We start from the raw sequence: 13,988 nt of genomic DNA, 5'->3' as shown, positions 1-13,988 counted from the left end.
CGTTGCGGTAACTATTTTCAGTGAAATTTCGGCCACGAAAATAAATATCTAGGGTGGAAGAATTTTTGTTCAGACATCAGAAAGGGGTTTTCTTTATCTGTTTATTTATTTTTGATGCCTCTTTCCTCCGGATGGGGTTCCTGCTGACTCTTTAGTTGGACCCATTGACGAAAAGAGATCAACAGAGCAAAAAAGAAAAACAAAACTGTATTTATTTCAATATTTAAAGATAAAAGCATTATGGCACCCTTTTTATGAGCAATATTAATTTGCTAAACTTGATGTACCTTTTTCTCAAAATTTTATAACTATGGAAATTGCAATTCTCAGTGTTTTCAAGAGATATCTAATAGTCCACTGAAGTAAAAATTTAAAAGTAATTCTGTTTATTTCAAAATTTGCTACATTTTAACTAATTTTTCACTTGTTAAATGAAAAGGAACCCGTTTTTGAAATCAAAAAAATCTGTTTAGGGAAATGCGTGAATCCTAAAGCAAAAAAAAAAAAAAAAAAAAAGACAAGTTGATGTCGCTAGAAAGTTTGATTTAAATATTTTGAATATGTAAAAACTTAAAAAATAAAAAATCGTTTCAGGGTACTAACTCCCTCTTACTTAGTGGAATCTACTGTAAAATCAGGAGGAAAGTTATCAAATCTTCCCAAAAGTGCTGGAAAAAAAGTTTAAGTTGAAAAAAAAATAAATAAAAAGGCTGTAATAACTTGTTAAGTAGAAGAAAAAATGTGTAAATAAAAGAAATATTTATCATTTCCGGTAAACCAAAAGTGATTTAAAACAACTCTCGAGATTAAAAAGCACAAGAAGAAACAATATTAAACATATTCAACACAAATAAGAAAAACTAAAATTCAAAACTTCCATACTATTCCCCAATTCATAGCATAATATAAGTTTATTAACAAAATATGAATAACACAACTTGTATTCATATAAGGCACCAGAAGATTGTTTTAATGGTGCAATAACGTTTTCCAAACTTTCATAAGTCAGCCCATGGGAAAGGAGGGATAACACAAAAATATACGAAAAAAAAAATAAAACTATGTCTTAAAGAATACAAGCATTCTTTTAGACGTATCAAAGAATGCAAGGAATGCAATCAAACTAAAACACCCTGCATTCGTGCATAATGCAATGCTTCTGAGTAACATTTATGATCACAATAGAAATAAATTCTGCAAGATGTTTGCAAGGAAAAAGAGATAAAACAAAACTAAATATGAAATATATGAAAGTTGCCCTAAATCCTAAGAGAAAACCCGGACTTTTAACCGAAATAGGAACTAGTTAGACGGTCTGTTTTGAACACTTCGGACAAATTTACTTCAAATGCGGTTATACAGAGGATATTATGCAAATAAATAAACAAATAAATAAATAAAATTCAAAAATACCATATCAATAATTTCTGTTTATTTATGCGACTTTCTAAACAACACTAATACCAATAAAAAAATAACATTAAGGCATTTTAATTTCCCTGATATAACAAGCGCTATATAAGGTAAATGCACCAGTAGTGGTCACTGCTTCAGTAATAGCCACTTTAAGGTTTATATTTTAAAAATAAGGATTCTAGGGATCCCAGTGGATTCAAACTTACAGGAGGTAGACCTCAGGGCTATAGTGAAGCGGGCAGTTCAAGGAGGAGTAGGTAGAGCATCATGGAATATTGTTATAAATTATTTAGTATGGTCATCTGGATTGTCCATGTTTTTTCAGCTGTCTTCTAACGCTTCTCCATAACGAGGTATAAAAACATTATGTTGTATTATGAATAGAACACTGCTCAAAATAATATTTTTAGAGCTGTAACCATGTTATGAAATGTAAAAGATCATGTTCAGAACGTTTTCAACTTGAAATAGTTGTTTTTTTGCTGACAGTTTACCTGAACAATACTGGTACCAAAATAGTTGGGAAATTCAAAAGTGGCCACCGAGTGGCCACTACTGAATCAGGAAGGTTTTTCATAAATCAACTCAATTTCCCTTTTAATAGGTTGTAATCTCTTAACATAAAAAGCTGTCTCATTTCTGACATACTATTATTGTGTGATCTAGTAGTGGCCACCCGGTGGCCACTACTGAACAGCAATGTGGTCACTACTGACTCATGTACATTGTACAATGGCCACTGATGAATCAAATTTGAGGTTTGAAAAAAAATTGAACAAATTGACATTCTGACATTTCAAAAAATAAGACGATTAAGAAAGAGAAGGGCTATAATATGCACATTGTTTCAAATATGGTAATTGATATTGTAGACCCACAGTTTAAAAAAGCCAGAAAAATATGCTTCACTGTGGCGACTGCTAGTGCGTTTACCTCTTCTATGGACAGGCCCGGATTACTCAACAGGCCATCCCCTAGATCCATACGCCCTGGCCTAGGGGTGCATATCGGGGGGGGGGGCATTATTAAATAGCTTGTTGGTAAAAAAAAATATGAATTTGGTGCTAGTACATATAGAGGAGAAAAATTCTACCAGAACCGAGAGAGAGATTGCAACCTGCTTGCTGAGCAGGTAAAAAAAATGAAGGGGGAAGGGCACAATGCTTAATCGAAGTAATCCCTTTTCTAAGCAAAGCAGATAATTTTTAATTTCTTAGATTTAAGCAATCATTTCTTGAAAATACAGATTTTCTTAAGGTAAAACACTTATTAGAAGTAAGTCACCAACCGTAAAATTAGTAAAAGCTGTGATATATAAAATTCTCAGTTATAACACTTGTTTATGGAACAATTTTTCTCATGGAAGTCTAAATCATGTCAGTAAGTATGTGTTTTGCAATTTATAATCTATTAATTCATATTTATTTATGACTGCTAAAAGCCAGGGACGCCCAAAATTCAAATTTTTGCGAAGGGAGAAATTATCAGTTTAACCGAATAAAACTTCAAAGCTTACCGAATAAAAATAGGAGCATGATACTGCTAGTAATTTTCTAAATTATCTGTGACTAGCAATAATTTAGTAGTTACTAAAATTATGTTTACAATAAATAGCATAAATAATCAGAAAAAAATAAAATATTAAAGTATTTAAAAAATAATTTACCAGACAATACCAGATATTTACCGCCAAAGTTTTATGATAGGTTACAAATGACAGTAAAATATCCGAATTTGTGAAATATGGAACATTTACGGTCTTTTTAAAAATTTACCTTAGAAAATTCTCTGATTTCTGTATTTTATCGATTACAAAACGTCCGTAATAAATTCTTCAGACCAATTGTATTTTCTAAAATCTTCATTAACTTAAGACATAGCTGAGAATTAATGATAATTTTTATGAGTCTCTTGAATCAACACGGATGTCTTAAAATTTTTGCATCGAATGCGATCGGCAGTATTGGAAGGCTAAAAGTCCCCAACTACACAATAAGACTTATAAGGAGTGTTAAAAATAATACTAAATATAAATGTCCAAAAGGTAAAATCACAAGGAAAAGAAAAATGAGCGAGTATTAAAGAAGCGGATACAATTGGATTTAGAAATGTGAAAAATTGGGATTAACACGTAATAGCGTAAAAAATGGCCAAGATGCGTAAGTTTAAGCTAATGTGTAGAATTCGATAAATATGCATGTTCTTGAACTCAAAATCCATGACCAATTGCCAATTTTCATGATTTTTGAGCACTTTTTGCCGAAAATCATGACTTTCCATGACCATTTTTGATCATAGCCGAAATCCATGACTCACTAAGTGCATGGACATGGACACCCTGCCTTTAGTAGTATTGAAAACTTATGCTGCCGATTTCCTATATCCATTGATCTACTTTTTACGTTGTAGGAAACAAATTGTCCTAGAATTACATTGAATTGTGTACTTACTATTTCCTTATGAACTAGTGGTACCCGCACGGTTTTGTCCGTAGTAGAAAAATTAAAAGGTCTTTTGGTTCGCCTATGTATTTACAAATAATGTATGAAAAACTTTCTCGCCAATTGGCTTGCCCATGTTACGGTTCCACGTTATGATAACTTGGTAATTTGCTCGTCCATTTTATGATAATTTTACTCGGGAAAATGTTCTTAAAATTGAATAGAAAAAGAACAAAATCGAATTTTTCGAAAAATCGCTTTGAGGTGCACACCCACGTGCTACAAACTAACTTTGCGCCGAATTTCATGAAAATCGGCCGAACGGTCTAGGCGTTATGCACGTCAAAGACATCCAGAGAGACAGAGATCCAGATATACATACAGACTTTCAGTTTTTTTTATTAGTAAAGATGATTTCGTAGTAGTAATAATTATTCAGTTCATACTTACCAAAGTTCATATGTAGAATACTTAAAAAGTACATTCATTTCCTTTTACTGTTTTTTTACATTAGCGTACAAAAAATACAAATACAAATTTTCTACTAAAAAATCTTTATTTTATCCTAAGTACGTATGTACTTTGAAGAAAAAAATGTACAATAAAAATGTGAATAATATATTGGTACTTAATCTATCTATCATATTGAATCAATTTTATCCATCAGTTTATTTGAATTTAAAGTGAGTATTGTGCGTTCATGAGGAGAAGAGACTTCGGAACGCCTTCCCGAAAGCAAAGCTAAGTTTAGCGCGGGGGTGATCGCTACCGCTTTCAATTGAGACAACCCTAAATTTGGCGGGCATTTAAATTTGTAAAACTGTCTTTGTGTTCTTTCCTTTCGTTTCTAGCTTCGCGTAATTGTCGTCTACGGGGAATCTATACTTTTTTAAACTGAAAATTTCAGAACAAAAATATTGTATTTACAAAAAAAGTAAGGTATTTTTGTTTTCCGAATGAAACATTTCTATTAAGGTTAGGCCTTTCTGAATTTTGAACGATATCCTTTTTAAACACTAACGTCCTATATTCGAAAATGCAAGTGCGCTGATGAAAAAAAGGGGGGGGGGGGGGGACAGGAAAACTTCATTGCCACACAGACTGTGGCATTGAAATGCTTAAGGGTTGCGTTCGTTTTTGAAGACTTAATACCTCTCTCCATCTCCCTCTCCCTTTTTCTTGAGGGGGGGGGGGGGGAGGTGACTCAGTAGCTCTTACGAGTTGGGTCTTTTTGATGCATCTGTATGGATTGTACAAAATTTCAGATCATATAGAGCGGATATACAGTCAGTAGATCTACAGTAGCAGTTATTTTTGAAAAATGATGAAAACATTATTAGAGCAAAAGTTGGCCCCCCCCTCCCCCTCCCCCCCCAAAAAAAACTTGGTTGAACCAAAGGCGGGGACTGGGCAATTGTTCCAGAAAGGATTTACATGAGAGAAATAAAAGTAAATGAGAAAACAATAAAAAATCAATCTGAAATATTTAAAGCAATTGACTATTAAAATCAAGGCTATTTCTCTAAGTATTGCATGAATATTAATGTTTAGAAATATGTAATAATTTGCGATGCGTTATAAAAAGTGGTCTTTGGTTTGAATACTGTTTTAAAATTATAGGTTCATCGGTTGGGTCCGGCTTAAGAGATGACGACTACCTCCAGGGCGAGTATTTTCAAGGCGGGGGGGGGGGGGGAGTGTAACCAACTTCGTTTCTGGGGGGAGGAGGCAGAAACGAAGTTAGTTAGAACACTTCAGTACACAGTAGCCTAACGTAAACACGGATTGCCCATAAAGGACGTAACACTTCACCTTAGCCTCTCTCCTCGTCACATCTCACGCAATGTTCGATGAACATATTGCTATAAACGAACGCTTTTATTTGGACCAAAATATGTTGAAGTCATATTTCTTATAATCCCCTCCTTCCTCTTTGAGACTAACTGTCCGAAGTTCATGAACCCCGAACCCTCTCTCCCTACCCCTTTCAAGCGTGACATCATTTGTGAACGACTCCTTAGGTTTGCTCTAAGTCACCAAAATCGCAAGTAGAACAATTGTTTTAAGGGAAAAGACCTGCTCCCCCCCCTCCTTCCTGGATAGCTCTAGTCACAATTTGTTTATGATCATGTATGCTTTTTAATAAAGAATCATATCGCACTCCGGCAAGGAAAGTGACACAATTCAAAATCTGGGAAAACCGTACCGGCTATTGATTCAAAATCTAAATTTAGTGCTTTTTCTCGACACAAAAAACCGCAAAGTTAGCTCACCTATATGGTGCGGGGGGGGGGGGGGCGTAGAAACGATTTCATCAATAATGACACATCATTAAAATTTCATAATTTGGAAGAATATTTTTCGAGCTTAAAGTATGCATTATGTATCTATACTTCAAAAACTAATTAATAAACATCACATAATAAGTTGACTGCGCATATTGTAATGTTTAAGGACTAAATCACTTAAAAATTACTATTGCGTCAAACCTTAATTTTCTGCATTGCTGTTTTTTTTTCTTGTGGTTGAGTCAGTTTCCTTGCCAGTGTGGGATATGTTGAACAACTGAATAGGTTGACTATAGCAACGTTTCTTGATAAAAATAACGCAATTTTACATTCAGAGCCAAGGACGGATCCAGAAACTATTCAAGGAGGGGGCGATTGATTTCACACCCTTACCCTTTTATAAATTCGCAAACCTCCGCCCCCCCCCCCTTTCCAAACACCATGAAAGATCGTCTCATTTCAGTTATTTTGGGAAGGGGAGGGGACTTCCTTTTCTACAAAATTGCGGAGGAGTGTACCAAACCCCATCCCTTACCTTAACGCCAATCAAAGGTGTCCCATTAAAGTTCCTCTTTTTTTTTTGGGGGGGGGGGAGACTTCAATTTTCCAAACTTTCCTGAGAAGAGCCCTTGAACCCTATATAACCCTATTTAATATCATCTAAAATCTTCTAAAATTGAGATTTTGGAACTTTTAAATACTTCCTATACAAAGTTCAGATCTCTATCAGTAATGTGTTAAGAATAAGATATGTGCAACACTTTCATTTTCCAGACAGCAAGAGTTTCGTCAAACTATTGAAGATAGGCTAAAACAATTTTCAACTTCAGTATCAAAGACATGCCGAGGAAGAGTTCTGCATCTCGACTCAAGGAAGGGGCGATCGCCCCATCGCCCCTCCCTTGTGTCCGTCCTTGTTTGGATCTGTATTAGAATACGGGCAACAAACTTTTGCCTATTTTTTTATCCCCACACGTAACGCTGTTCCGTAAAAGTACTGGAAGAACTGAATTACTTTTAGAGTAATCGAAAAAACCTGAATAAAAAAAGCATGTATATTTTTTTCGTATTTACAAAAATAAATAGGTTAAAACAGTAACATAAAACGTTGTTTCAGGCACTTATTCAATTATTCTGTAGATAACCATATTGGCATGTGAAAAGCTTTAATTTTTGTTTTGTTCCTTTTTTTCATTTCTGAAGAATAAAAGCCATATTGGAAAAAAAAAAATAGTACTAAAGTATTGAAATGTGTCACACAGAGTGCAGCTTACCTACTGAGGCTTCCAAAATTCTTCGTAGGCTTTAAATGTGTATGGTTAAAAATGAAGTGCCTAGGAATCGAAATAGTAGTTCAATACTTTTTCATACTGTCTCTACATGATTATATCAATTCAACATTTTTTTTTTTTACAAACTATTGACTGTTTGAAATGGGCCCAAAAATGATGGTGACAGAGAAATATTTTCAGAAAAATTCGAAATTAAAGTTATCGTCTGTCATTTTCTTTCTTTCTTTTTTTTTGTTGTTATTTTTTCAATGTGGGTGATAGTTTAAAAAATGTTTTGGCATTAATTTTTGCTTGTTCACTCTACAAATCTACGTATTATTTTTAAAAATGACTCGTATTCGCAAATTAACAACAAACACAATTCGAAAATGCATTAATTCTTCATTATATTCGAAGTAAAACAGTTCGAAATATTGCAAAAGTAGTTCATTTATCCCTAAGCACTGTGTAATATTTAATAAACGCTTTAAAGAAGAAAATCGGATCGAAAATAAGGTGAGAAATGGTTGACCAGCAAAGTTAACGATATGCGATTAGAGATTTATAATTAGAATACCTATGAAAAACCCACGTTTGAGAGCTGTGAAAGTTTCAGCAGAATAGAAGGAAAAATTTTCCTTCCAATTTCACCTGCAACTTGTCATCGTGTTTTCAGAAAATATTTACTTAGCGTGAAAGAGAGAAAGTTTAGGATTTCCTTCGCAAAATCAATGATAGATTAACCCAAAACGTATAGAAATACACTGCAAATCTTAAAATACTTTTAAGTCGAACAATTGTCTTAGTAGCACACCTTTTTTTCAGGAAAGAAGGTGGGAGGTAATTTCTTAGAAAATTATAGAACACTCGTCTTCTTACAGCGCGATAACGATGGCAATTGCAACCTTTCTCAGTGTTGGTCTGAAGCCTCATCCCCAAAAGACGTATATAGAATCTTCCGATACCACTTGTTGGGGGCGTGGCCAAGTCTCAACTAGTGAAAAACGGACAATAATGCAAATTCTAAGGAAAGGATGTCAGATGGCCACTACTGAACCATGCATGTGGCCACTACTGAAAATCTCATATTTTGGAGTGGCCACTACTGGATCAAATTTGAAGTTTGGGAAAAATGGATAAAAAAATTGAAAAAACTGAAATTCTGGCATTTTTAGAAAATGGGACGATTCAGGAATAGTTGGGCCATAATACGCTCATTGAGCTAAAAATTGGAATTAATATTGTAGACCCATAGTTTAAAAAAGACACAAAATATGCTTAACTGTGGCCACTACTGGTGCGTTACCTTAGTACTTACCATGATGTTTGCTAAAGATTTATAATACTTTTAATAAACAAAGTAGACATAAGGTATAGTTATCCTCTTTTTCTTCTATTTTAAAAACAGAAGGCCGGGGGATAAAAATCAAGTTTTAAAAGTATACATCTGAAATTGAGATTATTTCCTTTTTCATTGTATATACACACGTAATTTTAGAAAAATATTCTTGAAAAAAACAGCAAGTATTGAAACGCAAACATCATCACTTTTCAGTTTAGTTAACTCAAAGTGAAAAATGTAAAACGTATTTTAGAAAAGGAACATCAGAGTAGATTGCGCCAAGCAAACTCATTAATTTTTGTGTTTGAAGTTATAAATTAGGAAATGAAAATTTTCGGCTCAACGAACCGAAATATATAGAGTGATGACAAAAAGTATTTAATTTTTATGATAAATACATTTGATGAGAATTCTGTTTACAAAAAGTAGAAGCACTTTCGATTATTTTATGCAACAGTTATTATATAGGGTCAGAGGAGGTAAACGGAATAGAATTTCAATAATTCAACTTCAGATCCTTCCTTTTTTAAAATGAATTGATATACAAAAATTTGTGCACTAAGTTCTCTGAAAGTAACTGGGTTTGTAATGTCTGACTTTATGACTGTTTGTTAGGGGCCATTCATTAATTACGTAAGAGTCCTGAGGGTGAGAGGGCTGAAGAAACCCCTACCTACCCTTACTTTGGTGGGGGGGGGGGGCAAACCCGTTCTTAAGTAATATTTTCCAAGTCAATATTCTACTTTAGTAATCGCGCGGTCGAGTGGTTTGGCGGGGATCATATTTCATTTGCGTCTGGAAGGTAAAAAACGTATTTGGATGAGTTGTTTTTTTGTTTGTTTTACAAAGAATGAATAATGTAAAATATAATAAAAGAATCGCACTTTGTATGGCATGTTTTTTTTTCCTTTTCTTTTAAAATTTGTATCGACAAAAAATGTCGAAAAAAAAATTCAGTCTAAATTCCAACTTTTTAATAAGTATTTCTTTACAGAAAAAGGTTTAATTTAATAATAGTGATTAACGATTCCAGTAATGTAAAGCTTATTATTTTATTATATTGAAAAACGAAAAGGGGTCTTACGTAAGAATAGGGAGGAGGGGGGTTTAATAAATTTTACGACCTTACGGAGGGGGGAGGGGTTAAAAATTGCCAAAATCATCCTTATGTAATTAATGAACGGTCCCTTAGCGAATGAAATCTTGTTTAGATTTTCCCCAGCGTGTTTTTTTTTTATTCCAGAGACTATGATGTAATTGGAAACACTCCATTTATTTTCCATTGAGGTAGATAATAGCCTTATACACAATCAGTATAGAGGCTCAATAATTTCTACAATAACAATACTTTATCTGTGGCACGTAAGTCGCATGCGACCCTTTGATCCCTCCAAATGTAATGCTCTCCGACTCTTAAATTCTTTTTAGAACAAAAATCACAGAAAAAAAATGTGCTGAATTTATGTAAAATAGACACAAAATTTTAGATCACATTTTAAAAAAAAATCCCAAAAATAGGCAGAATGAATAACTTATTTGCTTCCATTTATTCCTCCTTTTCTATGTTTTTTTTTTTTTTTGCAATCATGAGGGAAAATAAATTGTATATTTGTTCTGGCTCGGGAGAATCAAATTAATATGAGGTTCGGCAAGCGGTTTAAAAAAGGTTGGGTACCACTGAGACTTAGGTTAATCACGTTCTACTCCATTTTTGTCGTTACCTACTGCAACAAAATAGTGAAATATAAGACCAATAACGTTTTCCGAACTTTCGTAAGACTTTTTTTTAAAAAGAACTGTTCCCTTTTCGAAACAAGTCATTCAATTATTCTCCTTGAAAAAAAATGCTTTCGCCACAAACGACTGATTTGTAAAAAAAAACCAACAATAAAAACAAAAGTTAGAAATGCACTACTGAGATTTTTTAAGAAACATACTTGAAAGCGAAATAAATAAAATAAAATAAATAAAATAAATAAAAAATAAAATTTAAAAAAAAAACATTACTTTCCTTTTAAAAATTTAAGAAAAAACTTTCATTCTAAATGAAAGCTAAAAATGCAACACATAAAAAGAGTAAAATATATATCACTCTCCTCAAAACTTACTATAGACTTTTCATTCTTTAAGAACATTGATTAATGGGACTTTAGAGTAAAGTAAGATTTTAATTGATGAATTAATCCATCAACGTTGAGTGCCATGAGAAAATCATTAATTTGTTTTCAATAGCATTATGAGGTTTTATAGCTTAGTCAAAGCTTTGATGCATTCAAAGATTAATTCCGCAACTGCTCAGCGGCTGAAAGTTTCTCAATATTTATTTCTCAAAGCGAAATTGTTTGGTAATTGATATGAATTAGAAGATATTTTCATTAAATGAGTCATTCTCTTGAATAATCTATTTCATTAGAAAATTCTAATGAGTTACGAGCTTCAATTAAGTTGCTTTATATACAGCGTGGTGCCCCTGTTTTTTTCTGCAAGACCATTGTTTTCTTTACCCTTAGCGCTACATGCTTACTCCCAATTGAAAAAAATGGTCAATTTGAGATGCAGCGTTAAGATGTTGAAAGCTGGAAGCAAGGAGAAAAAAAGGTAAAAAATACGAAATCTAATTCTTTACATGGTCTTTATGTCCTCCCATTCATATTTAAGATAAAAATCACAAGAAAAAAAATCATTCATTCGAAAAAAATGCACCGAGCTACTCTAGTTCACAATTCTAAGGAACCGTACTGAAAATGAGATGCGAAAATATCGCCTTTCCGGCAGAGTACCGATTTCAGTAATATTGAAGCAAAAAAGTTTATACATTTAAACATTTTATTGCTATTGACTAAAAAAGAAATGTTTTTACTATGATACGTAAGAACATAGTAAAAAAACTCCTACAATTTGAGTTTAAAAAAATCAAATTTCTTAAGCCGCTATATGGTTCCTCAAAACTACGACTGTAAAGTGGTATAGATCACAAAGCGCTGCCTTTCACATCTCGGTAAATATTGGTAGTATTGATGTCAAATTTCTTGTGTCCGACTTGTTTCTTGATGCTTGTAACTTCACTAAATATAAATGGGGGAAATAGGGATCATGAAAAAAGTTATATTTCTCATTTTTTTTCACTTAATTCCCTTTTTGTCTCAAACTATCACTATCTAAACACTGCATCTTATTTTGATCATTTTTGTAATGGGAATTATGTATCTAAGACTAACGGTTGTGGAAATAGAGTTCTTGCAGGTTAAACGGGGATACGCTGTAGATGAACTGTGGGTAAGATAAAACACTATTTACTTTTCTGTATATAAGTCAACTGGTTTTGGATTAAAAATTTTAAAATCACTCTGAGAGCAAACTATAACTATCTGTAATGAACTGCCACTTGGTAAAAAAATTTTTGACGTCAAGAAAAAAAAATAAGGAAAGAAAAATAATCAATTGAGGATAATATGGAATAGTCAGGTAAAATGTGGTTTAAAACTATTGAAAAACTCCGAACAATCGGTTTATTTTGTTGTTATGGAACTTCTGGTTCTTTTTTTGAACATTACCTCTTAGTGATCCTCGATGCTTGTTTATATGGGGAAAAGATTGTTATAAAAATATCAAGTTTTCCTGCCTCTACTTCGAGGCATAAGTTTGGCTTCTGCATTTTGAAGGTAGTGGTGTATGAGTTGGGAAACAATTGTTTAATCGTAATTCTTGATAGAGTAGGGTTACGTCAAAAATTGCAGAATGCCTGGTATTCTATAATACTCAACACGCCATCTTGGAAATTGTATCTTTAAACAAATTGGGAAAACATTTTCAGTTATAAATCGACCACAGCATGACAAATAACAATAACTTTGGTTGTATTATGATTAAAATCTTTGTTCAAGTCACATGTACCAGCAAATTGAAAGGTTTAAAAACCTGCTTGCAGAACTTTAAAATACTGAAAAAATATTGAAAATTCAATGGACATTTTGTGATTCAGTGTATTATTTATAGTACAGAATAGGATATTACAATGAAAGAGAATAGATTTCGAAAATTTCAAATCAGCAATCAAGAATAGCATTCGAACCATAACTCCAGAACAACTGAAATATATAGCAATTAGCTGTCCACAGTACTGCTAAGTTATGAAGTGAAATAAAACACACATAACTGATGCTATAACCTAGCCAGCAGAGTGCAGTATTCGGTCTTCTATAGTTTCTATTGAAGTGAAATGAAGTGGTGTAAACGAAAAGTTACCTTAAATGTTAAAAGCTACCTTAAATGGCTATTCATTCTGGAAAACAGGTGTTGCCCGAGAGACAAGATTATTTATAAGCAGAGACTGGCGAAAACTAAATTCTTTGGAAACAGGAAGAAATTCTAAACGCCAGAAAAATATTTTCTTAGAATATATAGACAAATTCACTGAAAGATTCTTGAGCTGAACACATTAGTCACCAGGGTACTTTTGTAGTCACCCAGGAAAATTGGCGCCTGTGCTTTTCCGGAGCCTGTTTATAAGCAGGGTTCTAAATTGTCCAGCAACGACTCGGACTCCAGGAAATTCAGATCCTTCGACTCGGACTCCAGGAAATTAAGATCCTTCGACTCGGACTCCAGGAAATTCAGATCCTTCAACTCCGACTCCTTTACCCTAAAATAAGTCTGATTCCGTCTCCGACTCCACAAGCACTGGTTGAATGGCTGACTTCGGCTGAAAATGGCCGACTCCGACTACGATTTTTGGAATATTAAGAATTCGACTCCCGACTCTGCAGTCCTGTTAATGAGTGCATACCATTATTTTTGCCACTCTTTGGGATCGTGGTGCAGTAATGATGAGAAAACATCCCACATAGTAAAAAAGAAAGGAGCAAATTAATCTACTGATGACTCAAATTTAAGAAGAAAATCCTATCACGTAAAAAGTTACTTTTTGCAGGTGATTATGTATCAACTCTCCTTATTATAAGTAGATGAGATCTGCCTACGATCATGGAGAGCAGAAGTCCTACCTAATCAGCAGCAAGATTGACATCGCTAAAGAGTTACTTAAGGGGACACTGGACCTTGAAAACAAACTTTTTAAATTATTGATGGATTTGCATGAAATTTTAACCATATACTTTAAACACTGGTACAAGCTTAATTATAAAATTTCATTAAAAATTGTAATTAGAAGACCAATTATTTAAAAAAAATGTAAATAACTTTAACGATAATTAACAAAACTTTGAAAAGT

This window comes from Uloborus diversus, chromosome 2 (genome assembly GCF_026930045.1).
Source record: "Uloborus diversus isolate 005 chromosome 2, Udiv.v.3.1, whole genome shotgun sequence".
NCBI classification, from domain to species: domain Eukaryota; kingdom Metazoa; phylum Arthropoda; class Arachnida; order Araneae; family Uloboridae; genus Uloborus; species Uloborus diversus.
This window is presented reverse-complemented; position numbering follows the sequence as displayed.